The sequence below is a fragment of the Girardinichthys multiradiatus genome, chromosome 10 (assembly GCF_021462225.1).
Source record: "Girardinichthys multiradiatus isolate DD_20200921_A chromosome 10, DD_fGirMul_XY1, whole genome shotgun sequence".
NCBI lineage: Eukaryota > Metazoa > Chordata > Actinopteri > Cyprinodontiformes > Goodeidae > Girardinichthys > Girardinichthys multiradiatus.
Window position 1 is genome coordinate 15,240,523 of NC_061803.1, and position 25,390 is coordinate 15,265,912.

The following is a 25,390-nucleotide window of genomic DNA, read 5'->3' on the forward strand; positions in this document are numbered from 1 at the left end:
TTGGATCGGACCAAGCGCTGGGTCGATCGCTGAGGGTCGAAACCACAGAGGAACTCCCAAGAGAGAGCAGAGAAGCAGCCAGAGTCAATGCAGCGAAGAGAGAGAAAGAGAAGCAGAAACACAAAGAGCGACCACAAGTAGGACAGCAGCCGGAGATGAAGGCATCACGCGAAGAGTGACCCTGGGAGGACAGAGACCCACGAGGCATAATCAAGACATCAAGTGAGGCTTGGAGGAGACACCAGAGTTGGACAGGACTGAGTGTTGTGTTGATTGCTGGTGGACACCTAAGAGACAACCGACAACATCATTCCTGAATGATAAGATTCTGTTTTTTAATCTTGAAGACTTTTGCCGTAACGTCCCTTCAGTATTGTACTTTGTTCTCTACTCTTAACTGTGGTTTTTAGTAATTGGGATATTGGTTTCTAGTATTTCTAACATTTCTGTTATAATAAATTTAATGATAAATTTATAACTCTTAATTTGATTTAAAGCACTGCTCATCCCTGTGATTATAACCTCGTTTTTGTTAGACTTGGATCCTAGCCCCATAGTCTAGATGACACCGTTGAGTTCTTAACCATACCAACATTTAGTTCTATCTTTGCTTTATTGGTGCCCTTTCTCTTTTTTTTCTTCACCAATAAGCACCACTCGGCTGCACATATATGAAGAGCCTGACGTTGAAAGGTGGTATTGAAGTCTGAAAAACGGAGGAACGTTGGACGATGCACAGGCAGCTGGTATCAGGAGGGCAGCCAGAGAAGCAGTAAGGAAATTCATAGGAGAAATTTTGGGAGAATGTTTCTAAAATCACAAGGAACAAGGAAGCAGAGCATTGGAACACAGGAATTGAATATGAACGTGGCAACTAGTTCCTGTGGACAGCAGGGATAAGTGTCTGAACTCAAGGTAGGTTAGGACAAACAAGGAAGGTAAGCCTAATTGCCATGCATAACAGCAGAACAATCTGGCATCTGCCTCACTGAATCTGCTCCTCTTTATGCTTCTCCTGATTAGGCTTCATGAGCTGCTGCAGCAGCAGGAGCCCACCTCCCACACCACCTTGCAATAAGAAGATGTGACAAGAGACACATATGCACACACTAATCTGCACACAGCTCTGTGGATATGACAGTTGGCCTTTTTATCAGGGTTGTTCAGGTTTTCAGACCAGTTTAAATGTGTTAATTCTAGAGTTGTGGCTCTTTCTTGATTTCTTGAATGGCACCCTCTTAGTTATTGGTGATATAAAACTGGTTCCACTGTGGACAATGGCACATGTTCCACCAGTTTTCAGTTTGTAGCAGGCTAGAGCCTTGGTAGTTCCTGGGTGTTCATGTACATCCTAATTATTTATTTGTTTTAGCTCAGTGTGCATGTTAGTTAAGATGGTTAAAACTTGGACAGAATTGAGTGTCCCAGCAGGACAATGACCCTAAACAAATTTCCAAACAGTTTTTGAAAAAGAAAAATCAGGCTCCAGGAGTGGCCTTCCCAAAGGACCGATCGTAACTCTGTAGAAAATGTATAGATTGTGCTTAAAAGCCTGATCAATGCCAAGAAATTATCCAATTTAAATTAACTCTGCTAATTCTGCCAAGAGTGGCTAAACATCCAGCCAGAATTATGCCAGAAAGTTTTTGATGGCTGCAAAATGCTATACAACTCATTTAGGGATATTTAACCAAATATTACTGGGGGTATAAGTTGTATACGTTTGAGCCTTTATGCATAACTTTGACTCTTAATGTATTAGAAAACATTTACACTAAATTCAAATTTGTGCACAAAATAGCTTTTTCTAAAAATCTGTGAAGTTTATGTTTCCCATTCTACCTTGGAAAACAACAGTTCACATGCATCCTTAAAGGCCCAAAATTCCCATCACCATGTTGTTGTGATTATGAATCTGAGAATATTATTTAATATTTAATATTAATATTTATAAATTTTATCAAATAATATTTCGGTCTGTTAAGGGTTGTCCTGTGAATACCAGCACAATGAGGCAATGGTATTAGGACAAAATAGAAAGGTGTGAGACGAGCTCTGACATTATTGAACAGCATAAACTCTGCAGACACATGGAATAAATTCACACAATTTCTTAAAATACCAGAATTTAACAAAAATAAGTCAACTCAAAGTCAAACATATTTCCATCAACAAACTCTTTACTATGTTAAACAATCCAACTAAACTACCAAGCAGAATTAAAGAATAGGGAAGATTAATGGGCTATGTAGAATATAAACAAGTTGATTAAAGATGATTGGAAATTATGACCAAAAGAGTGATGCAACATTACCATGCAATGTTTATGTTTGAGAACCAAGGATTATCTTGAAGGATCTGTAAATGAAGTTAGTCTTGGAACCAACTTAGGCAATAATCAGCAACATTTAGACAACCAATCACAATGCAAGATCAGATAAAATATTATTTTAATAAAATAATGTTTTAAATAATGATCTGCTGAATAAAAGCAACCTTCTGGATCACCATTTCGCAACGGTGTCTAATTAGCTGCCTTTATTTATTGAAATAATATTTGAAGAAATATTATTAAGAGAGTATTTTGGAAAAGAGCCAAATCTTTCTGGAGAAATGGGGCTTAATGGTGTTTACTTAGTTATCAAATCTAGTAAATGATGTTCAGGGACTATTATTCACTAGCTTGAAAACTAACAACCTTTCTTTTAAATACTTTTAGTAGCAAGCACGTGTTCTTACCGGTTAGCATTTGAGCTAACAAAAGAAGCTAATAGCTTAGCACCAGAATCAACACATACCTTTAAAATACTGTTAATAAAAGAGTTAAAATGCATCAGCGCGGACGGCGCGTTATGATCAATCTTCTGTTTAAAATCACCCTTCAAGTAAAGTTTGTCTTAACTTTAAAAACACACAAAGAACACAACCTGAACACGTGTGCTGCAGATAGCCTGCTAGCACCAACATAGCTGAGTTCAACACAAACAAAACTTTATAAAATGAAAAACGTTTAGATCATTTCATTCTAAATCTGTCTCTGCCCAAACACCTAACCTCATGAACCATGATGAGGAAACGTTGTCCAAGGGGCGAACCTTGAAGGAACATCCACAGTCAACAAGCGGTTAGCTTTCAGCTAACCTCGGCGGTTGAAGGTTCGTTTGCTCTGTGAACAAAAGGGTTAGCTCCAGAGCTGTAGCTGGGCGGCCCGTTCTGTCCGTCAACCAGCTGTGCATTACCATAAACACGGCGGTGCAGGCCGTTGTCCTTCCTTCAGACTCGGCTTGTAGAAACAGCTTCTCTACTGGGGATTTCTCTGCGACACAGTTTTGGCAGGCCTCGGAGAGAAAGTAAGCAATGCTTATACCTTAATTTCCCCTCTTTATGAATGAAATCACCGGGTACACAAACAGTGCTCCACTCATACTTAACTTGTGCATATGATCGCGTGATCTTATGACACTCTTGGTTCCAGTTTGAAGAGTTTATGTCTTTTTGCCAGCAAAAGACATCAGCGCGCTGGGCCTCTCCTGACCGGTCCCTCTCGAAGGCCGTGTGGAAAGAGGGCGGATGTAGCAACAGCTGTGCTTTTATTCGGGAAGTGGCGTCACAGGAAGTCCGCAGTTATCCCGTTTTCTGGCTGTGCCGGAAGAAGGTTAATGCACTTTATTTTGAAAGTTCCAGAAAAGTCCGTACCGGAGTTTAATGTTGAAATCCATGGCTGTGGGTCCCAACAATGTTAAATGGACGTAAACCTTGAACCCAAACTCTAGAACCTGGATTGCTAAATGTTTCCTACTTATATACAAACTGATTTTTGATATGCATATTTACACCAATGAAAATGACACAAGCACAGCTACAATATGGGCATATTGCAGGAAAAAGCATAAAAAAGAACATTTCATGACTTCACTGTACCACAAGAATGAATAAGATTCATAGTCCCAGAAAAGTTGATAAAACTCCCTCTAGCAAGCTTTCCAAAAAAAAGCAATGTGTCCATGACTCAAATATCACTTGCTTTTTGTAAGAGCTGTGGCTGTGGCATAATTATAACTTTTGTGAACTACAAGCCTGAAGAAAGCTGAAAAGGAAAAAAGGATAATGTATGTCCTTTAACAGTCTGTAGCTTTGTTCAGAGTATCTAAGCTGAGTAAAGATCTTTTGAAAGAAGGGACATTTGTATTTAAACCTTGTTACCTTTCTGGTCTTACCTGCCGGATGTTCATATTTAGTTCTTAACCTGTCATGCCAGCAGATAACTGAGATACATCTTGGAAATGTGAGTTCTGGGCTTTACTACAACTTCCGTTTCTGACAAGGGGACAATGAACCTCAGACTCAGGCAGGATAACGCTCTGGTCACTATTAAGTTCAGGGGCAGGACACCTTGGAAAGCTCTGCTAGGAAGTTCAGAAAGCGATGGAAGTCTGCCAGCATCCTAAGAGAGCTGACACAGAGAAAACTAAAGCCTGAAGTGAAAATTTCTGTTTCCTGGTTCTTAGTACAGTATTGTGTTCCCCTGCCTTTCTCACGGACTCACACTTGATGGATTTAATCCATGTATGTTCTCTGATATACAGTATATACCTTTAAAAAACTATTACTCTTCTTGTTTTTGTTTCCAATGAGCAGAGATGCTGGTGAATAGGCTGATGCTGGAATGGGCCAGCCAGAACAAAACTTGTGGTTTTCTGTTCGCATGAAGTGGAGCTGGTCCACATTCTGGTGGGTAAAAATAATGAAAGGCTGACCGGGACAGGGTGGAGTGAAGATGCAGAGGTGAGGGAAGCGAAGGAAGCAGGAAAAATCGACTATAAGTATTAAAACAAAGGGACTCAAGGTGATAAAAGAGCCAGACATTCGCCATGATGTAATAGAGAAGGATACTGAATAAAACAGAAGCAGCTGGAGAGTTTGCCTCATTGGCACTATATTTAATATTCACAGCATAAAAGCAAACTATAGAGTTGCTGTTGAAGTAGCTTAGATTTTGGGGGGTTTTATTTAATCCATCCTCTTGAGCTTTACTTCAAAAGCAATCGAAGCACAAAGAGAAATTACGGACAGAACACAAAAGAAAGTTTAGGTGATTTAATCAGTTATAGACAAAAGATCCCAAAATCAAAGCAAAGGCACATAGAGTACTGCTAAAATACCGAGACGTATAAAAAAACAAAAGAGATCCAAATGAAACAAAACTGGTAAGAGGAAACAAAACAACTCCAAAAATGAAACAAAACCGCAAAAACAACAGAACACAACGGCAAAAAGATACAACACCAAAGCACAAAAAATAATTATAAGTCAAAAAACAAACAAAAAGATACAAAAAGGCTGCAAATTACACAAAATAACAATCAGTAGATTAAAACCTATCACACAATGATAAAACAGTCCCAAAGAGACAGAAAACAATTACAATATGATATAATTAAATACAAAGACTCCCGAAAACAGCCACAAATTATACAAAAACATTTGTCACAAGACACAAAACAACCAGAAAAACATACAACAGTTGCAAAGAAACAGAACATAACCACAATGAGATACAAAATAACCACAAAGATGTTTAGGAAAAGGGTCATGAGCCATTTCCAGAGTTGCTAAACACTTGTGGATCGTGAACTGTGAAGATCTGGTCCAATGGTCTATAGCTTGGATGAAAGTCACACCAATCCTCCCGAATCTGAGGCTGAACAATTGATCCAGCCTCAGATCTTAGAGCAACAGGTGCCTTGATCTTAGAGCAACTCTAGTCCTCTCGGGCCAGTGTTCTACAACCTATAGTTGTGTCCCTGCTCAAACGCAACTGAATCAAATGGTTGAATTACCTTCATAGGATTCAATGAATCGTTGCAGGACCCTGCCCTGTGAGGACCCTGTCCTGGAGTAATATTACCCATTGAGGCTGGAACACACTTTCCAGTTTTGGTCCCAGTACCCCACTCCACCAAAATGCATGTGTTAAGTACATTGATCTGAGGCTGTCAAAAAGTGCAAATTCTTCAGCCTTGAGAAAAATGTTGTGCTTAACTATGTGCTTCCTCAGATTAGAATTATTCCCGCCTTGCACTTTGCATTGCAAATACTGCAGTAAGCATAACCTGCATCGCATTTTGAAAAGTGGAGCCAAACTTTCTGTCAGTCATGCTTTGATGACTGTACCAGCAGCTACTGACGTCATTACGCTCTTGTGCATGCAAACCTGTGTTCATTTCCAGCATGGAAAATCACCCACTCTTCCACTCTCTTAGTGTCACGATGATGCGTTTAGGTACCCAAACATGGTACTGTTTGATTTTACGTGAATAGGTACTTGGTATTACTGACGGAATTTGGTCGGTTCTTATAAAAGTACTGAATTCGGTACCCATCCCTTGTAACCTTTACCTTCACTGAAGGGTTATCTGAACTGTCAGATAATGAAGTGAACCTGCCCTGTCCAGTTTAGGTGCAACAGGTGGAACTAAACCTCATTCTGCCCTCATGGTCAGGCTGCTCTGATTCTTTGCAGCCCCAATCCTGCAGAGCGAGGCTGCATAGTTTTTATTCACTTACATTTACAGAAACAATTGAAGGGCATGCTCTTTAGGGGTTCCAAAGTGGCCCTTAAGTTGTCATGCTGGAGCCCACTGTCTGATCTCAGCTGGACTCTAATCAGAGCGACCACTAAGTTGGGTCACTAACTGTTGAAGGAACAAACAGTGCTGACCCTGTTGCAACAGAGGCCACTTGATCCAACAGTGAGTTCCAAGATGTTATGAGTATAACATCCTTGTCAGATATTGTTTCAGGATGATGGGAAAGTAATTTTCTTTGTTTTCACTAAGAATCTTTTTTTTTATTTTCATCAGATTTACAGAGTGATCACAGAGTTGAGTGTTTACAAACTTCTGTTATGTTTCTGCTTTATGACGTGCAGATCTCACTGCCAAGGGAAGGTTTGTCTGCAGACCATCATAAGCCATTTTGGGAGCCAGATATGCTGCAGATCTTTGATTCCCTTACAAATACCTGTAGCCATTGGGAAGGCATTATGACCTAATGTGTTCATTCTTTCCAAACAAGGATGATCCATTCGTCTGGTTTGGGCTGTTGCATTAGGTGGGCAGCCTCAGTCAAAGCCTTTTAGTAGGGGGGAAAGAGACACTTCTGCTACTAGTTAGCATACATATGTGGCTCCAGTGGACATGGGCTGGAGCTCAGAGGCTGCAGAGCATGCAGATTAATGTTGAAAAATGAAAGGCAGCAGCCACCTACTGAGACTTTGCAGCAAAATGCTAGCAAGGCCATTGTTCATTGCCATTGCTGTCATATGATGTCCCTTCATGGCACACATTAAGGAACAGAGGTATCAGTGGTTGTGAAGTGTTTAACCCAGTAAACCTGGCCCAGGCCTGCCATTTCTGCAAATGTGTACATGTGTTCTTACGGTGGTGAACTTCCTAATTCATTTTTATTCTCCGGCTTAACACATGGGAAAAGACAGCTACTTTACCCACAAATATTTGTCTGTCTCCACCAACCATCTTGTTTTGAGGAGCATGGTTTTCAGTTTGGGGTTGTTTTACTTCTCTTGCATCGTCCAGCACCAACATCACAGTACACTGCTCTTTGTCATCTTCTCACCTTCTCGCATGTCTTTATTTGTGCTCAGACACGCGGAGCTCCTCGGAGCCGCACGCAGACGGACGGTTCGCAGATGTCACCCCGCTTTCATTAAACACACTGACACATTAGATTCCTCTGCTGTGTGTGTGTGTGTGTGTGTGTGTGTGTGTGTGTGTGACCACACAACCAGTTCAGTGGGAAATGCTGATCAAAACCAGATGCATCTGTATGCACACAGACATACTATTTCTTTCTGTCTTTCCCGCTCTCACGTATGGAAACGCGTTCTCCCACACATCTGTAATAATGTACATTGATACTTACTTCCATTTTGGTATCTCCTGAGAGCACTTTGGTGAACTCCAGTTTGGGGTTTCTATCATTTCCAGCTTTGAAAGCTGCAAATGTTTCATCTGTCAGAAATTTCACTTTGATAGCGTGAGATTTCCTACGGCACCTGCAATGAACATTTCAGGCTCTGTAAATCAGCGTGTGTATTTTGTTCTGTGAACGTTACTTTTTCTTCTCGCAGATGCTTCTTGTCTTGTGGTGTGCAGCAATGGAAAGTGTTTAAACTGCCTGCTGGGAGCTAGTTAGCCATAGACACTAATTACATTGCAGACAGCAAAAGCTCCTAAAACTCTTGTTAAAACTGAAATAAGCAACAGTTGTCTGCCTATGAACATTACAAGAACAGTTTGGGGAAGAAAAAAAAAACACTTGCTGCACATGAGATGATTCAAACTAGAGTCTGTTTCCAGACAGAACTCCGTTTTGATTGGCAAGAAACTTGTTTTAACTTTTATTATGAACAGACTCCTTTCAGTTGAAATAAGTTCTTGTGACAGAAAATCAGTCGCTACCATGCTTGTGTTTCTTTAAATAAATCTGATTTGTTGGAGAAATTGGAAAGAAAATGCTAAAATGAAACGAAGCAACAGAGGGAAAACTGTGAATGATGTGACTGCAAAACAAGAACCCAAACAAGTTGCAACTACAACACCAACCACACAGATTGTATGTTTTGGTTTCCGATTTTTTTTCTCCTGCATAGCTTGCCAGCATTCATCCTTTCCTTGCTGGAACACATGATCGGCGTCTCTTTGTAGGGCTCACTTTTATAACAGCTGTTTGGTGTCCCAAGTACCTACAATTTCACATGGACAGTTAAAACCAGATATTTACTTACTCTGTATTAAAAAAAAACATTTTATTTCTCACTGTGTCACAATCCTGAGATGTTTGAGTTTTAATTTCTTTTGTGAATGGATTTAGACTGTTCCTTTCTGTTTATGGTGTTCTTTAGATCTGTTAGATTCTTCCTTGGGTTTCTTATGTTTTTGCCTACTCTGCTCCTACTAGTTAATTTGTTCTCCCTCCATGCTCGGTGCTCCTAGTACCAGCTTGCAAGTTTTGTATTTCTAGTTTTTTATTAAACCATTTCTACTTACCATGCTGCTTCCACTTTCATGTATGCAAAATATTACACACTGTTTGACATTAAATCAGACTTAAGTTTTCTGTTTTAGGTCAGTATTATTACTAATAATTTTTTCTATTTGCTAAATGCCAGAGTAATGAGGAAAATAAATTTATTTACAGTATATAGTGTTTTTTAAATTTGGGAGTTTATGTATATTTCCTTAGCAATTGGTTGAACTGCCTTTTAAACTGCTTGACTTGGATCAAATGTTTTGGGAATCCTTTCAACAGCTTCTCACAACAGTTTCATCTTTTTAAAATGTCCCTTAAGAGATTTACTTAGTTTCACAAGGATGCATTAAAATCTACTTTCTAACATCACAGACACTATTTGAGAAGGTTGTGTACACTTCTGAGAACAAAAACTAAGATAAATCTCACTCCTTTCAGATTGATTTTTATAGAGATATAGAAAACTTCATGAGACTGATCATGCAGTCACATTTTACTTGATTTGAGTAGTTAGACATATACTGTATTTTAAGCTAGCAGGAACTTTCATTGGACTTCCAGGATATAAACATCATCTTGACTTCATTCTTATTTTACCTTTGGCTAAACTTTAGGATTTCTGCACTTCTTCATTTTTAAATCCAACTCAGGGATGGATCACTTCAGGGCGTGGATGACCTGAAGGAATGATTTCAACATCCGAACATACATAAGAGTTGTGAGGAAAAAGCTCAAAACCCCATCCTGAGCTTTTAAATCTCATCACAATTTTCAACTGCATCATTACCCGATTTGTGAGCCGACTCCGAATAATCTGCATCTAATGAATGGATGGTCATGAACTGCTTTTTTTCAAAGGGATTTCTCAAACACTAAGCCTAAGCTATTGATGATGATGATGGCATCGCGGTTTGTTAAGTCATGCAGCACTCTTCCTCTGCGTAAACCAGACAGGGCTGAAATTAGGTAATGTTTTTCTTGGTGCGCCCTTTTCCAGTCAACAGTGCTGATTACATATAATTTAATCATCTGAACAATTTAGTTCTAGCCACCTTTTTACATCTTTTTACAAATATATTGAGATTTTATTTGATTGGCCAGCACACAGAGATGCATAATTTGAAGTGGATAATTGTGAAAAATTTCAAAGATCTGAAAAGGGTGGGATTTGTATTCAGCACCCTTTACTTTGATACTCCAAAATGAAATGCAGTATAATGAACTGCCTCTATAGATATAAGCTCATTAATTAATCTCAGTCTAAACCCAGCTAATCTTTAAAGTCCTCAACTAAACACTTACCAAGGCCTACACTAACAGACCAGGCAAGGAGAGCATTAACCAGAGAAGCAGCCAACAGGCCTGTGGTTACTCTGAACGACCTGCAGAGATTCCCAGGTCAGGTGGTATAATGTGTTGACAGGACAACTATTAGTCATGAACTGCACAAATTTTGCCTTTTTGGAAGAGTAACAAAAAGGAAGCTTATGTTGAAAGAAAGCCATAAGAAATCTTGTTTGCCAAAACCTAGGGGACACCGCAAACATGTGAAAGAAGGTGTTCTGGTCTGATAAGGCCAAAATTTATTTTTTTTTAAATTGTTGTTGACATCCAATTACATGATATGTGTGAAGGAAAACTAACATTGCACGTAACATTGCACATAACCCTGAATCAATCATCTTTATTCTAGCAATCACAGAAAAGCGGCCATCTCTAGAAAACCTTATTATACACTGTGGAGCCATGGATGACGTGGCTAAGAAAATATCAGAAAGACTGAAGGAGGAATTCACTCGTCTTCTGAATATTGTTGGAGGTCTCAATATCAAGGTGTTTCTCAGCGGACCCTTTGCACCGATTTTCTGTGGAGATGAGGTTTTTTCGAGACTTCTGATGATTAATAAGTGGTTGAAAAAAACGTGCCACCACACCAGTGAACTTCATCAACAACTTTAATATTTTTTGGGAAAAAAGACAACTCTTTAAGCAAGATGGTTTCTGTTTGAACAAGCCAGGAGCCAGACGTCTCACATCTAATCTCTTCTATTCAGTAAATAATCTGCCAGCAGCTTCGACCTTCAGCAGAGAACATGGAGTATCAACAACAATGATAACGCTGCCTCCAACAGCTCCTGCAGAAACAATCGGCCAGTTGGCTGAGAAAGAGAGATCATCACAAAAGGTCTCCCCGTCGAAATCCACAGGAGAAGTGGACCCCCCCATTACAACCCCTCCACCCAAACCCAGATCCAGACCGACACTCCCGGTAAACCCCCCTCACCCCAGACCCCGACCCAGACCTCACAGAACTCTCCCATCTCTCCACTGAGCCCGCTTTTTGCTTTACTGGATTGTGATAACATGAAAGGAGCTCTTAAAATCGGGACCCAAATGGCTCTGACATCTTCTCCATTCAACACCCCCTGTGGCCGAGGCCCTGCTACCAAACCAACATCTTCCAGAGCCCCACTACCTCCTAATCTATCTCCTTTTAATCAGGACCTTCAAATCACTTCTCTGGGATACAGTCTGGGTCCTAGTGGTAACTCTATCAGAAATGAGCATGTCCAGGAAAAACCTGGGCCCCTAATAGGAGATAGTTGTAAAATCTCTGTGCTTATATGTGACAGAAAGAGCAAAGCCAAAAGGATAAGAGACAGTAATAAACAATCAACAAAAGCCACAAACTGTCAGGTACAACCAGACACAGAGTTATTAACAGCAACTAAGTCATATAAACTGGCTTTACTGAACATTAGATCTCTGTCAGGAAAATAATTTTTAATCAATGACTTTCATTACTGACCATGATCTTGATGTTATGTTTTTAACAGAAGCATGGTTACATGAATTTAATGAAGCTCCCATTCTGATAGAGGCGATGCCTCCGAACTACAATTTTCTTTGTGAGAGCAGACAGCAAAGAAAAGGTGGAGGGGTGGCCACTTTGTTTAAAGATTTATTAGAGTGTAAAAAAGTATTTCTGGGCAAATTTGACTCTTTTGAATATTTGGTTCTCTGGGTAAAGAGCCCGGTCCGAACCATGTTCTTGAATATGTATAGGCCTCCTAAGACCAAAACAAACTTTTTCAGTGAATTTGATGAGCTTTTATCTGTGATATGTGTTGATTATGACTGTTTAATTATTGTGGGAGACTTCAACATTCACATGGACAATCCTGAAGACAGAAGTGCAATAGATCTATGTGACACTCTTAGAAATTTTGGGTCGACTCAACACGTTAAACAGCAAACGCACAAACAGGGACATATTTTGGACTTGATCATCACTAAGGGTCTAAACATTTCCAAGGTGTCTGTAACTGATGTTGCCCTATCTGACCACTTTTCTGTTATTTTTGAAAGCATCATCTGCAATGACTCAATTTGCCAAAGAGACATTAAAAGAAAACGCATCTTTAAGGACGATGCTTCTGAAACCTTTAACCAGATTTACTCTTCTACCTCCACTTTGCCCTGTAACACTGTAGATGAGCTGGTAGATAACTTTCATTCTAAAATCTCGGACATCATTGATTCAATTGCTCCAATTAAAGTGAAAGTCGTTTCTGGGAAGTGCTCCACCAGTCAGAAGTGAAAAAAAGGAGTGTCGAAAAGCTGAACGCAGGTGGCGAAAGACTGGACTCCAGGTTCACTATATTATCTATAAAGAGAGACTATACAGATATAACCTACAACTGAAAAATGCAAGGGAATCTTTCTTTTCTGTGATAATCAGCAAAAACATAAACAATGCTCGTGCATTATTTGCCACGGACGACAGGTTAACAAACCCTCCTGTAACTGTAGCATCTGAACTCCTCTCTACCAGGGCCTGCAATTAATTTGCTAAATTCTTTACTGAAAAAACCCAAAAGATCAGAGGGGCAGTCTCCTACTTGAAGGACGGGGATGTTTTAGTAGTCAGTAGGTAACTTTACATCAGAGACCACAAAAATCACATGTGGCATTCCCCAAGGGTCCATCTTAGGGCCCCTCCTATTCAATATCTACATGCTCCCCCTAACTCAGATCTTAATAAACAACAACGTAAGTTATCATAACTATGCAGACGACACACAGCTATATGTTACGATGTCACCAGGTGACCATGAACCCATTCCAGCGCTGGGTAAATGCTTAGAAGAAATCAATGCATGGATGAGTCAAAATATTCTTCAGCTGAATCAAAACAAAACTGAAGTAATAATCTTTGGACCAAAGGAAGAGTGATTAAAAGTTAGCACACAGCTTCAGTTAATACAGCTAGAAACCATCAGTAAGGCTCAAAACCTGGGTGTAGTGATGGACTCAGACCTGAACCTTCAGAGGCACATAAAGACAGTAACAAGGTCATCCTTCTATCACCTAAAGAACATCTCCAGGATTAAAGGACTAATGTCTCAGCAGGACCTTGAAAAACTAATTAATGTGTTCATCTTTAGTAGAATTGATTACTGCAACAGTGTCTTCACAGGTCTGCCTAAAAAGTCAATCAGACAGCTGCAGTTGATCCAGAACGCTGCTGCCCGCGTCCTCACTAGAACTAAGAAAGTGGAGCACATCACCCCGGTTCTGAAGTCCCTACACTGGCTGCCTGTAGCTCAGAGAATAGAGTTTAAAATACTTCTGTCACTCTATAAATCACTGAATGGCTTAGCACAAAAATACATTACAGACTCAGGTCTTCTGGCTCAAATCTACTCTGCATACCCAGAACCAAACATGGAGAAGCAGATTTTAGTTATCATGCTCCACTAATCTGGGATAAACTGCCAGAAAACTGTAAAAGCGCCAAAACCCTAAGTTGCCTTAAATCAAGATTAAAAACTTATTTGTTTAGAGTCGCCTTTGACTCTGCCATTTAGGCATGATTAGTTGTGTTTTCAGTCCAATGTTCCTTTCATTTTCTTGTCCATCATTCTATTCTCTTTATTTTATTTTATTTTATTTTTAATTAGCTCTGTTGTTTGATTTTATTATTTGATTTGTTTTTCTGTGTGTGTATCTGTGTTTATTTTCTTTGTGATTGTATTGTAATTGTATGTACAGCGCTTTGAGTGTCTCGTTGCTGAAAACGCTATATAAATAAACTTACCTTACCTTACCTTACCTTACCTTAATGGTGAAACATGGTAGTGGGAGCGTCATGCTGTATGAATGCTTTTCTTCTGCAGGGACAAGGAAGCTGCAAGGAAACTTCCAGCAAATAGATTGAGCGGTAATGCTCCATTTGTGCTGGTTTGTGCTTTTGAAATTTTCATTTGTGCTGCTTTGGTTTCTGAGATAATGTCATGATGAAAATTTAACATTCATATATTTTAGATTCATTTCACACTAACTGAAATATTTCAGGTCTTTTATTGTCTTAATACGGATGATTTTGGCATACAGCTCATGAAAACCCAAAATTCCTATCTCACAAAATTAGCATATTTCATCCGACCAATAAAATAAAAGTGTTTTTAATACAAAAAACGTCAACCTTCAAATAATCATGTACAGTTATGCACTCAATACTTGGTCGGGAATCCTTTGGCAGAAATGACTGCTTCAATGCGGCGTGGCATGGAGGCAATCAGCCTGTGGCACTGCTGAGGTCTTATGGAGGCCCAGGATGCTTCGATAGCGGCCTTTAGCTCATCCAGAGTGTTGGGTCTTGAGTCTCTCAACGTTCTCTTCACAATATCCCACAGATTCTCTATGGGGTTCAGGTCAGGAGAGTTGGCAGGCCAATTGAGCACAGTGATACCATGGTCAGTAAACCATTTACCAGTGGTTTTGGCACTGTGAGCAGGTGCCAGGTCGTGCTGAAAAATGAAATCTTCATCTCCATAAAGCTTTTCAGCAGATGAAGTGCTCCAAAATCTCCTGATAGCTAGCTGCATTGACCCTGCCCTTGATAAAACACAGTGGACCAACACCAGCAGCTGACACGGCACCCCGGACCATCACTGACTGTGGGTACTTGACACTGGACTTCTGGCATTTTGGCATTTCCTTCTCCCCAGTCTTCCTCCAGACTCTGGCACCTTGATTTCTGAATGACATGCAGAATTTGCTTTCATCTGAAAAAAGTACTTTGGACCACTGAGCAACAGTCCAGTGCTGCTTCTCTGTAGCCCAGGTTTGGGGAATGCGGCACCTGTAGCCCATTTCCTGCACACACTTGTGCACGGTGGCTCTGGATGTTTCTACTCCACACTCAGTCCACTGCTTCCGCAGGTCCCCCAAGGTCTGGAATCGGCCCTTCTCCACAATCTTCCTCAGGGTCCGGTCACCTCTTGTGCAGCGTTTTCTGCCACACTTTTTCCTTCCCACAGACTTCCCACTGAGGTGCCTTGATACAGCACTCTGGGAACAGCCTATTCGTACAGAAATGTCTTTCTGTGTCTTACCCTCTTGCTTGAGGGTGTCAATAGTGGCCTTCTGGACAGCAGTCATGTCGGCAGTCTTACCCATGATTGGAGTTTTGAGTGATGAACCAGGCTGGGAGTTTTAAAGGCCTCAGGAATCTTTTGCAGGTGTTTAGAGTTAACTCATTGATTCAGATGATTAGGTTCATAGCTCGTTTAGAGACCCTTTTAATGATATGATAATTTTGTGAGATAGGAATTTTGGGTTTTCATGAGCTGTATGCCAAAATCATCCGTGTTAAGACAATAAATGACCTGAAATATTTCAGTTAGTGTGCAATGAATCTAAAATATATGAATGTTAAATTTTCATCATGACATTATGGAAAATAATGAACTTTATCACAATATGCTAATATTTTGAGAAGGACCTGTATACTAACCAACCACCAGTAGGTTATCTTCAACCCCTCAGTATCCCTAAAAGACCCAGGTCCCACATCGCGCTGGATTTTGTCACTGGACTCCCTTGCTTGCAAGGTATGACCACAATATTAACCATAACAGACAGTTTCTCCAAATCCTGTCACCTTACTCCTCTCAGGAAACTTCCCTCGGCTTTCCAAATGGCCCAGCTGCTGGTCAAGCATGTCTTTCAGCTGCACGGCATCCCTCAAGATATCCTCTCTGATCGTGGACCCCAATTCATCTCGCAAGTGTGAAAACAGTTATGTGCAGCACTGGAAGCCAAGGTGTTACTCACACCAGGTTATCATCCACAGTCCAATGGTCAAAGTGAGCGTATGAACCAGGAACTTGAGTCAACCCTTAGATGCCTTACATCCACTAATCCTGCAGATTGGAGTAAATACTTACCTTGGGTGGAATACGCCCACAATGCTCACGTTTCCTCTGTCACTGGATTCTCACTGTTTGAGATCTCACTTGGTTACTAGCCCCCTCTGTTCCCAGCCGACAAAATAGATATAGCTGTCACCTCTGTTAACCAGAAAACGATCACCTGCTCTCCAATATCAACCTGGACAAAAGGTTTGGCTGTCCTCCAGAGACATTCCCCTGAAGTTAATGACCAGAAAACTGTCAACCAGATTCATAGGTCCTTACGAATTCGAGTCCATAATCAGTCCTACCTCAGTCCATCTCCGTCTCCCTGCCAACCTTCGCATACACCCAACCTTTCATGTCTCCCAACTAAAGCCTGTTCTCACCAGCACATTGTGCCCTCCAGCCGTGCCCCCTCCACCCGCCCGAGACTTCCAGGGGCATCCCGTCTACACGGTCCGACAGATCGTAGACTCCTGTCAGCGAGGTAGGGGCTGGCAGTACCTTGTCGATTGGGAGAGCTACAGTCCGGAGGGCTGTACTTGGGACCCCAAGTCATTCATTTGTGACCCTTCTTTGATCACCGACTATCTTGCTTCTCTGCCTTCTTCTTCCTCTTCTTGGCCACTAGGAGGCAACCGTTGAGGGGGGATGACGTCGAAGTCTGGGAGATTCATGTATTGTTTTTGCCTGCTGCTAACACTTACTCACCACAAGATGCCACCAAGTACCTCTGGTGCCGAGGGTATCAGGTGTTTCCCATTGCCATCAACCTGGAGGAGTATAAGAAGGCGGAGCTGTCAGCACTCCAGTGCCTGAATGTTTGTCTTTGTGGTAACTTCATCTGGACAAGCTCTGATTTTCAGTGTTCAAGCCTAAGTTCATAGTTACTTACCTATTTGTGTGCTCCTTCCTATGTGACTTTCAAGTCCAAGCCTCAAAGCTCCTGCGACTTTCAGTCCTGGCTCTAAGTCTCAGTTTGGATCCTACCTCAGTCAATGATCTCAAGCTTCCAAGAAACCTGTCTGGATCAAGTTCCAGCTGACAGCTCAGATCCTTCGTCCTCAGGCAAGCGAACCTCCACCTATTAATTACACAGACCACTCCATCGAGCATCAAGAAATCTCATCAGGTAAAATCCAGTTTGTAAATCAAATCTATGAAGATCCAATTTTCAAGAGCTCACCTGAACTTTCACCTGAGTGCTCACAACTATCTTGAACTAACTCTCAGACTCAGCAGCTGCATCATCCATCCTCCCAGGCTGCGCATCATTCTCCCTCGCCCAACCTCATCATCTTCTTCTGTAAGCAAGAACGTAAATTCATTTTCTATTGTTCCCCATCCTAACTTCAGAGTTGCTTACCTTTCATCTCCTCTGTACAGTTTGGTGTCTCCAGTCCCAGTTCCAGTTCCATAACTAATTCCTGTGAAAATAAACTTGTTTAACTTTTCTCCTACCTCCTGAGTGTCTTTCTGCATGTGGGTCAAAACTATTAAGAAAACGATGACAGAAGTGGCCAGGTGTACCATTTGGTCTCACCAGTCTTCTCACAACTGAGCCAGTTGCATTAAAGCAAACTACTGAGGGGCATGTAGCTGAGTTGGACTCCAATAGTGGCAGAAGACCCGACCAATGTCTCTTATACTACCACTGTGAGGTGTTCAATATTTTAATAACTGCAAAGACAAAATGGGATCTTTGTCACCTAATTCCAAATCTCTTCTCTCCTGCTTGGCTTTTTGTAGAGTGGCCAAATTTGGAAGGTGACTTAGCTCAGAATCGCCAATATCCATCAAATCTGATGCCTTCGCTGACCGCCATACAGCCGGCTCCATCCTGCCCTCACACAGCTCTTTTGAAATATGTGCACAAAGGTTTTCAGACATGAACCTCTTGGATTGCCCAGCGTGCAGGGAGATATGAGCGTCTTCGATGGAACACTGGTGCACCATTGGGCTGTTGACTGGCGGTTGACTTTTGGCTCTCTAGCACATGTCATTTTAATATGGCCTTGACACTCTTTACAGAAGCCTTTGATATCTATGTAGTTGCTTATGACAGTTGGATAAACCTTTGCTCTCTGGAACACAAATGTACATGTACTTTTGATCTTTTTCTAAATCAGACGGTTAATTACATGACTCCAAGTGCCAGGCTTTAAAATCCTATATTACCTTTGGACAGATGATAAAACCTTGCCATTATATTCCACTTTCTCAGGTACAAATTTGATCCATTCCTCAAACAGAACTTCAAGCTTAAAACCTGAGCAGTCGTCTTGTCCAGGAGAAATGGAGCCAGAGTCAAACTCTGTGTCCACACTGCTCTCAGGATCACTTTCCTGTTCATTGACCTCCAAACATGACCAGATGTTGTATCTGTTTGACTTTACAAAGGTGTAGAGGGCTTTTGGAGACATCTTGTTTTCCGGCTGTTGACTTTATTCTGTCCAAATAGTGGCAGCTGTGGTGGCTATTTTGCCATTTAGAAGGATAGCCTCTTTTGAAGTGCAGAGAACTGCCAAAAGGGAATCCCTGTCTATTGATGGCTGTCGAGGCATCTAGTTAAAGAATAAAAAGGCTTTGATTAGCATTAATCATAATATTATTCTGGCCTATATAATCTGCCAGAAGCCATGAAACATTGATATTCCAGCATTCTATCACAACTCAGAACGTATGTTTAAATGTGTCTTCTCAATGTCATTTATGCTGGATTGTAATTATAGTATGTTTTTTATTTTATTTTATTTTATTTTAAATATTGCAATTTTATTACTACTTGTCTCGTGAATTTTCAATTGAAGTATTTGTTCAACTTAAAAGATGTGTCTAAGCCCTGTGGAGTCTACCGATGTGCCTAAACATCGATGATTGAATATGAATGTAAAAGCTGCAAGATGAAGCTTTGCAGAATCTTTATTTCAACGTATTTAAAAAGTCTTAAAATCTAATTGAATTATGGATTTACAGAAATATATGTAAAGCATGCAGGCATGCAACCATACATCCCTCTCTGCTAATCGGGAGCTAGATTGCAGTGGCAGCAGTGAGTCAGTGTTTTATCTAAAACCTCAGCATTATTAGTGTACTTACCTTGTACAAAAATCAAATTTGAAAGAAGTTTGGAAAGATTCTAAGGATGTAAAGTTTTCATAAAAACACACTATTTGATGTTTTAAAAGCTACTGTTCAGTGGAAAACTTTGACCAGGAAGTTCAAGTTACTCTTTCTCTACCGCCATAACAAGGTCACTGGCGTGTGGCATGTGGTGGGGGTCATTACATGCCAATCCCTATGACATTGTGTGAGAACTTCATATATCAAAGTTACCAAATGCTCAATGGTCTTTAAAAAATTCTTACATTTAATGTCAGAAATTAAAGCTTGATGCATTTCAAATTTTATTTAAGCAAAAGTAAATTACTTGGTTAAATGATCTTTAAGCCAATGACCTACATGCCATGCACTTCCGGTTTTGTCCAGCGTACACAAGCTTATCAGCCATAGCTTTTTTTTCTTCTTTTTTTGTATCTGCTACCTGCTGCAGAATCTGCCGAAAATTACAGTCAACGATGTGAATAGGATTATTAAGACTACCTTAAAAAAAGCACAGTTCTTTATTTTAAAAGAACATTTTCAAGTAAGGACAGGTAGAACAATTATACAAATTATAAACATTACATCATAACTGTCACAGACAATGTCAGGTTTTGGGCAAGGTATGTGTAGGCTGCAGCTGGTGGTTTCTTTCCCCATGTGTGAGAGGATAATATTAAATTACTGTGGAGAACACTAAATGTATTGGTGTATTAGTTGACATTGCCATCTAAAGCACATTTCTTTAAATGCGAAAAAAATAATTCATAATCTTTATTAAGGAATAAATTGCAAAACAATGAAACAGCAGCTAAAACACAACTTGCATGATAAAAGAAAAATAGAAAATTAATAACTGCTTGCTTTGTGGTGTTGATGTCCAGTGCAGACCATAGATGTCATCAATGTAAAGTCGTCAGTGATGGCCTGAAAGAAAATTATACATCTCATAAATAAAAGCAGCACAAATAGAACACTAAAAAGGTAGGTACTCGTACTCGTCCTCTTCCGCTTTATCCGGGATCGGGTTGCGGGGGCAGCAGACTCAGCAGAGACAGACGTCCCTCTCCCTAGACACCTCCTCCAGCTCCTCCAGGGGGAGTCCAAGGCGTTCCCAGGCCAGCCGAGAGACATAGTCCCTCCAGCATGTCCTGGGCCGTCCCTTGGGCCTCCTCCCGGTGGGACGTGCCTGGAACACCTCCCAGGGAAGGCGTCCAGGAGGCATCCGGTCTAGATGCCCAAGCCATCTCAACTGGCTCCTCTCGATGCGGAGGAGCAGTGGCTCTACTCCGAGCCCCTCCCGGATGGCCGAGCTCCTCACCCTATCTCTAAGGGAGTGCCCAGCCACTCTACGGAGGAAGCTCATTTCAGCCGCTTGTATCCGGGATCTCGTTCTTTCGGTCATGACCCAAAGTTCATGGCCATAGGTGAGGGTAGGAACGTAGACCGACCGGTAAATCGAGAGCTTCGCTTTTCAGCTCAGCTCTCTCTTCAACACAGCGGACCGGCACAGTGCTCCCATTACTGCGGCAGCCGCACCGATCCGTCTGTCAATCTCCCGCTCCATTCTTCCCTCACTTGTGAACAAGACCCTGACATACTTAAACTCCTCCACTTGAGGCAGGAACTCCCCTCCAACCGGAAGAGGACAAGCCACCCTTTTCCGGTTGAGAACCATGGCCTCGGACTTGGAGGAGCTGATCTTCATCCCAGCCACTTCACACTCGGCTGCAAACCGCCCTAGCGCATGCTGTAGGTCTTGGCTAGAGGGGGTCAGCAGGACCACATCATCTGCAAAAAGAAGAGACAAAATCTTCCGGTCCCCAAACCAGACTCCCTCCAGCCCTTGGTTGCGTCTAGAAATCTTGTCCATAAAAGTTATGAACAGGACCGGTGACAAAGGGCAGCCCTGCCGGAGTCCAACATGCACCGGGAACAGGTCCGACTTAGTGCCGGCAATGCGGACCAAACTCCTGCTCTGCTTGTACAGAGACCGGATGGCCCCTAATAAAGGACCCCCGATTCCATACTCCTGGAGCACCCCCCACAGGGCATCATGAGGGACACAGTCAAATGCTTTCTCCTGGTCCACAAAACACATGTGGACCGGTTAGGCAAACTCCCATGAACCCTCGAGTACCCTGTAGAGGATATAGAGCTGGTCTAGTGTTCCACGGCCAGGACGAAAACCACACTGCTCCTCTTGAAGACGAGGTTCGACTATCGGCCGGACCATCCTCTCCAATACCCTGGCATAGGTAGGCCTTACCATGGAGGCTGAGGAGTGTGATCACCCTGTAGTTGGAACACACCCTCCGGTCACCCTTCTTATGAAGGGGGACCACCACCCCAGTCAGCCAGTCCAGAGGCACTGTCCCTGACTGCCATGCAATGTTGAAGACACATGTCAACCATGACAGCCCCACAACATCCAGAGACTTGAGATACTCAGGGCGGATCTCATCCACCCCCAAAGCCCTGCCACCGCGGAGCTTTTCAACCACCTCGTGACTTCAGCCTGGGTGATGAAAGAGTCTTACCCCAAGTCCCCAGCCTCTGTTTCCACCAGAGAATGCGTAATGGCAAGATTGAGGAGATCCTCGAAGTACTCTTTCCACCGCCCGATAATGTCCCCAGACGAGGTCAGCAGCCTCCCACCCCCACTGTAAACAGTGTTGGCGAAGCACTGCTTCCCCCTCCTGAGGCGCCGGAAGGTTTGCCAGAATCGCTTCGGGCCAACCGGTAGTCGTTCTCCATGGAATCACCAAACTCCTCCCAGGCCCGAGTTTTTGACTCTGCCACAGCCCGGGCCGCGGCACGCTTGGCCTCACGGTACCCGTCAGCCGCCTCTGGAGTCCCCCAAGCCAACCACAGCCGATAGGACTCCTTCTTGAGCTTGACAGTGTCCCTTACTGCCGGTGTCCACCACCGGGTTCCGCGATTGCCACCGCGACAGGCACCGCAGACCTTATGGTCAAAGCTACGGGCTGCAGCATCGACAATAGATGCAGAGAACATGGTCCACTTGGACTCTATGTCTCCAACATCCCCCGGAATCTGGTCAAAGCTCTCCTGGAGGTGGGAGTTGAATACATCCCTGTCCGAGGGCTCTCCCAGATGTTCCCAGCAGACCCTCACTATGCGCTTGGGCCTGCCAAGTCTGTCCAGCTTTCTCCTCTTCCAGTGGATCCAACTCACCACCAGGTGGTGATCAGTGGACAGCTCAGCCCCTCTCTTCACCCGAGTGTCCAAAACATGCGGCCGAAGGTCTGATGATACAACAACAAAGTCAGTTATTGACCTCCTGCCTAGGGTGTCCTGGTGCCAAGTGCACTGATGGACACCCTTATGTTTGAACATGGTGTTCATTATGGATAATCCGTGACTAGCACAGAAGTCCAGTAACGAAACACTACTCGGATTCAGATCAAGGAGGCCATTCCTCCCAATCACGCCTCTCCAGGTGTCACTGTCGTTTCCAATGTGGGCGTTGAAGTCCCCCAGCAGAATAATGCAGCGAGGTGACATTCCACATCCCTAGAGCCAGCCTAAGCATCCGGGGATCGGGCCACCGAGGTCTCCACCTTCGTCCGCCGCCCAATCCTCTTTGCACCTGTCCCTCATGGTTCCCCCTGCAGGTAGTGGGCCCACTGGGGCATGGCCTCGCGTCTCTTGTTCGGGCTTAGCCCGGCCGGGTCCTGCGAGGAGCAACCCGGCCACCAGGCCTGGCTCCAGGGTGGGACCCCGGCTCCGCCGTACCGGGCAACGTCACATGCCTCGATTTAGTAGTCCTTATGAAGGTGTCTTGAACCACTCTTTGTCTGACCCGTCACCTAGAGCCTTTTTGCCGTGGGAGACCCTACCAGGGGCATTTAAGCCCCAGAAAAAATTGCCTCTAGGATCATTTGAGCACTCAAACCCCTCTACCACGTTAAGGTGGTGGTTCAAGGAGGGGCACTCTGGTTTGTTTTGCAGCAAAATGGGGGGATGGTGACATCATCGGCCAAAATTATATTTCATAATTTTTCAGAAACAAAAGCAGCACAAAGGAAAATTTCAACAGCACAAACCAGCACAAACAGAGCACTCAATCTATGTGCTGGAATATGTAACGTGGGTGGGGTGTCAGCTTCACCCAGCTGGAATAGCGTCAGAGTTGATGGGAAGGTGGATAAATAAAGGGCAATGCTGGAAGAAAACCTGGTATAGGCAACAAAAGACTTGAGACTGGGGCAGAGGTTAACCTTCCCGCAGGACAATGACCCTAAATATAAAGCCAGAGAAACAATAAAATGCCTCAAATCAAAGCATATTCTTGTGTTTGGTCCAGTCAAAGTCCATACCTAATTCCAATTAGGAATCTGTGGCAAGACTTAAAAACTTACTGAGCTTCAGCTATTTTGAAATGAAGAATTGGTAAATATTTTATTCTGTAGATGCTCAAAGCTGGCAGCGAGATACCCCAAAAGCTTTGCAGCTGCAATTGCAGAGAACAGTGGTTCTACAAAGTACTGACTGAGGGAGCTGAATTAAAATACTCACAACATTTTTCAGATTTTATAGGTAAAAACTAAATGAAAACCATGTATCAATTATATTCAAATTCACAGTTTTGCACTCCTTTGTCTCAATATTCCCAATATTAATGCTTGTGGTTGTAATGTGACAAAATGTGGAAATGTTCAAGGGCTATGAATAATGTACCAAGACAGTGTAAAATGGTAAACTTGAGGCAGTGACAAAACTGTCTCCTAGAGACAAAGGTCCAGGTGCAGCATAAACTTCATTCACCTAATCATACTATGCCAGGAATCGAATGATTTGAACAACATTTGTGTTTTTACTGATATTCCATTCCCACTATTGACATGATCCAGCTTGATTGTTCTGAATGAAACCACCTGACTCATTAAAGACAGAAAAATGTGTTTGTGGTGCAATGTGTTGACATGTTTGTGTCATGCTCCAGCTCAGCTGTAAAGCCACATTCCGGGGAACGGGCTGGTTTTATTTTGGACGTTTATAAGCAACCTGATTGAGAACAGAAAGTGAACGGATGAGGGACATTGTGTCCTGCCATGCATGTTGCATTTGTCACAGTGTTATTTCATGCTTCTGGTTGGAATAATCTCTAAAAGGTCTTTGATGTGCCGATTCTGTATTTTCATGGACTATTATGGCTAGGCTGCGGGTGGCAGTCAGTGGGGAAAGTCTCCGGGTAAACAGTGATTCACAGCCACACATTCAACAGGAACATTTAATTTAAGTTTATCTGATTTTGTTACAGTTTCATAAGTCAGGGACCACTGGTGTCTTTTAACTAACCTCCAATCTTTTTCCCCAAGCATTTCCTGAATAATGGGTGTTAAAATGGGCAAACGGTAAATTTGAAAAACAGAGTTTAATCTGTAAAAATCTCCAGCCGACCAATTTCTCACCTGCAAATGATTTGGTTTCTCTGTCTTTAGACTGGCTTCTAAGTGTTTCAGCTCGTACTGACTGGTCAACCACAGACATTGAAAAACTGTGCTGTGGAAGAAACTCAAACTGCAAAACAGCTTTTGGTTTTATCCGAGGTGAGTCATCTGGAAGTGGAATTAAAGAGGAATTTAATTTAATGTGTTCCCAAAAGTGGACATATGAACAGCAGCTTTGATGTAAACATGAGAATCAACCCCACGACGCTATCTATATGGACAAAATCTATGAGGAAGGGTTCCAACAACTTGTTGAATATATGCCATGAAGAGTAATGGAAGTTCTGAAGGTAAAAGGAGGTCCAACCCAAGACTTGCAAAGTCTACCTAATAAAGTGGACCTGCTTGTCCCGTAAAGTGCCTTGAGCTAACATTTGTGGTGAATTGCTTCTATATTCAGGGTTGTATTCACCTGCTTACAGATTTCTTCTGCTTTCGCTTTTTTGTCAAATTTAAATGGTTCAGATAATCAAACAAAGTTTATTATCCAAAAAAACTTAACTTGAGTACATACAAATGGCAGTTTTTGAATGATGATATTATTTTTTAAGACAA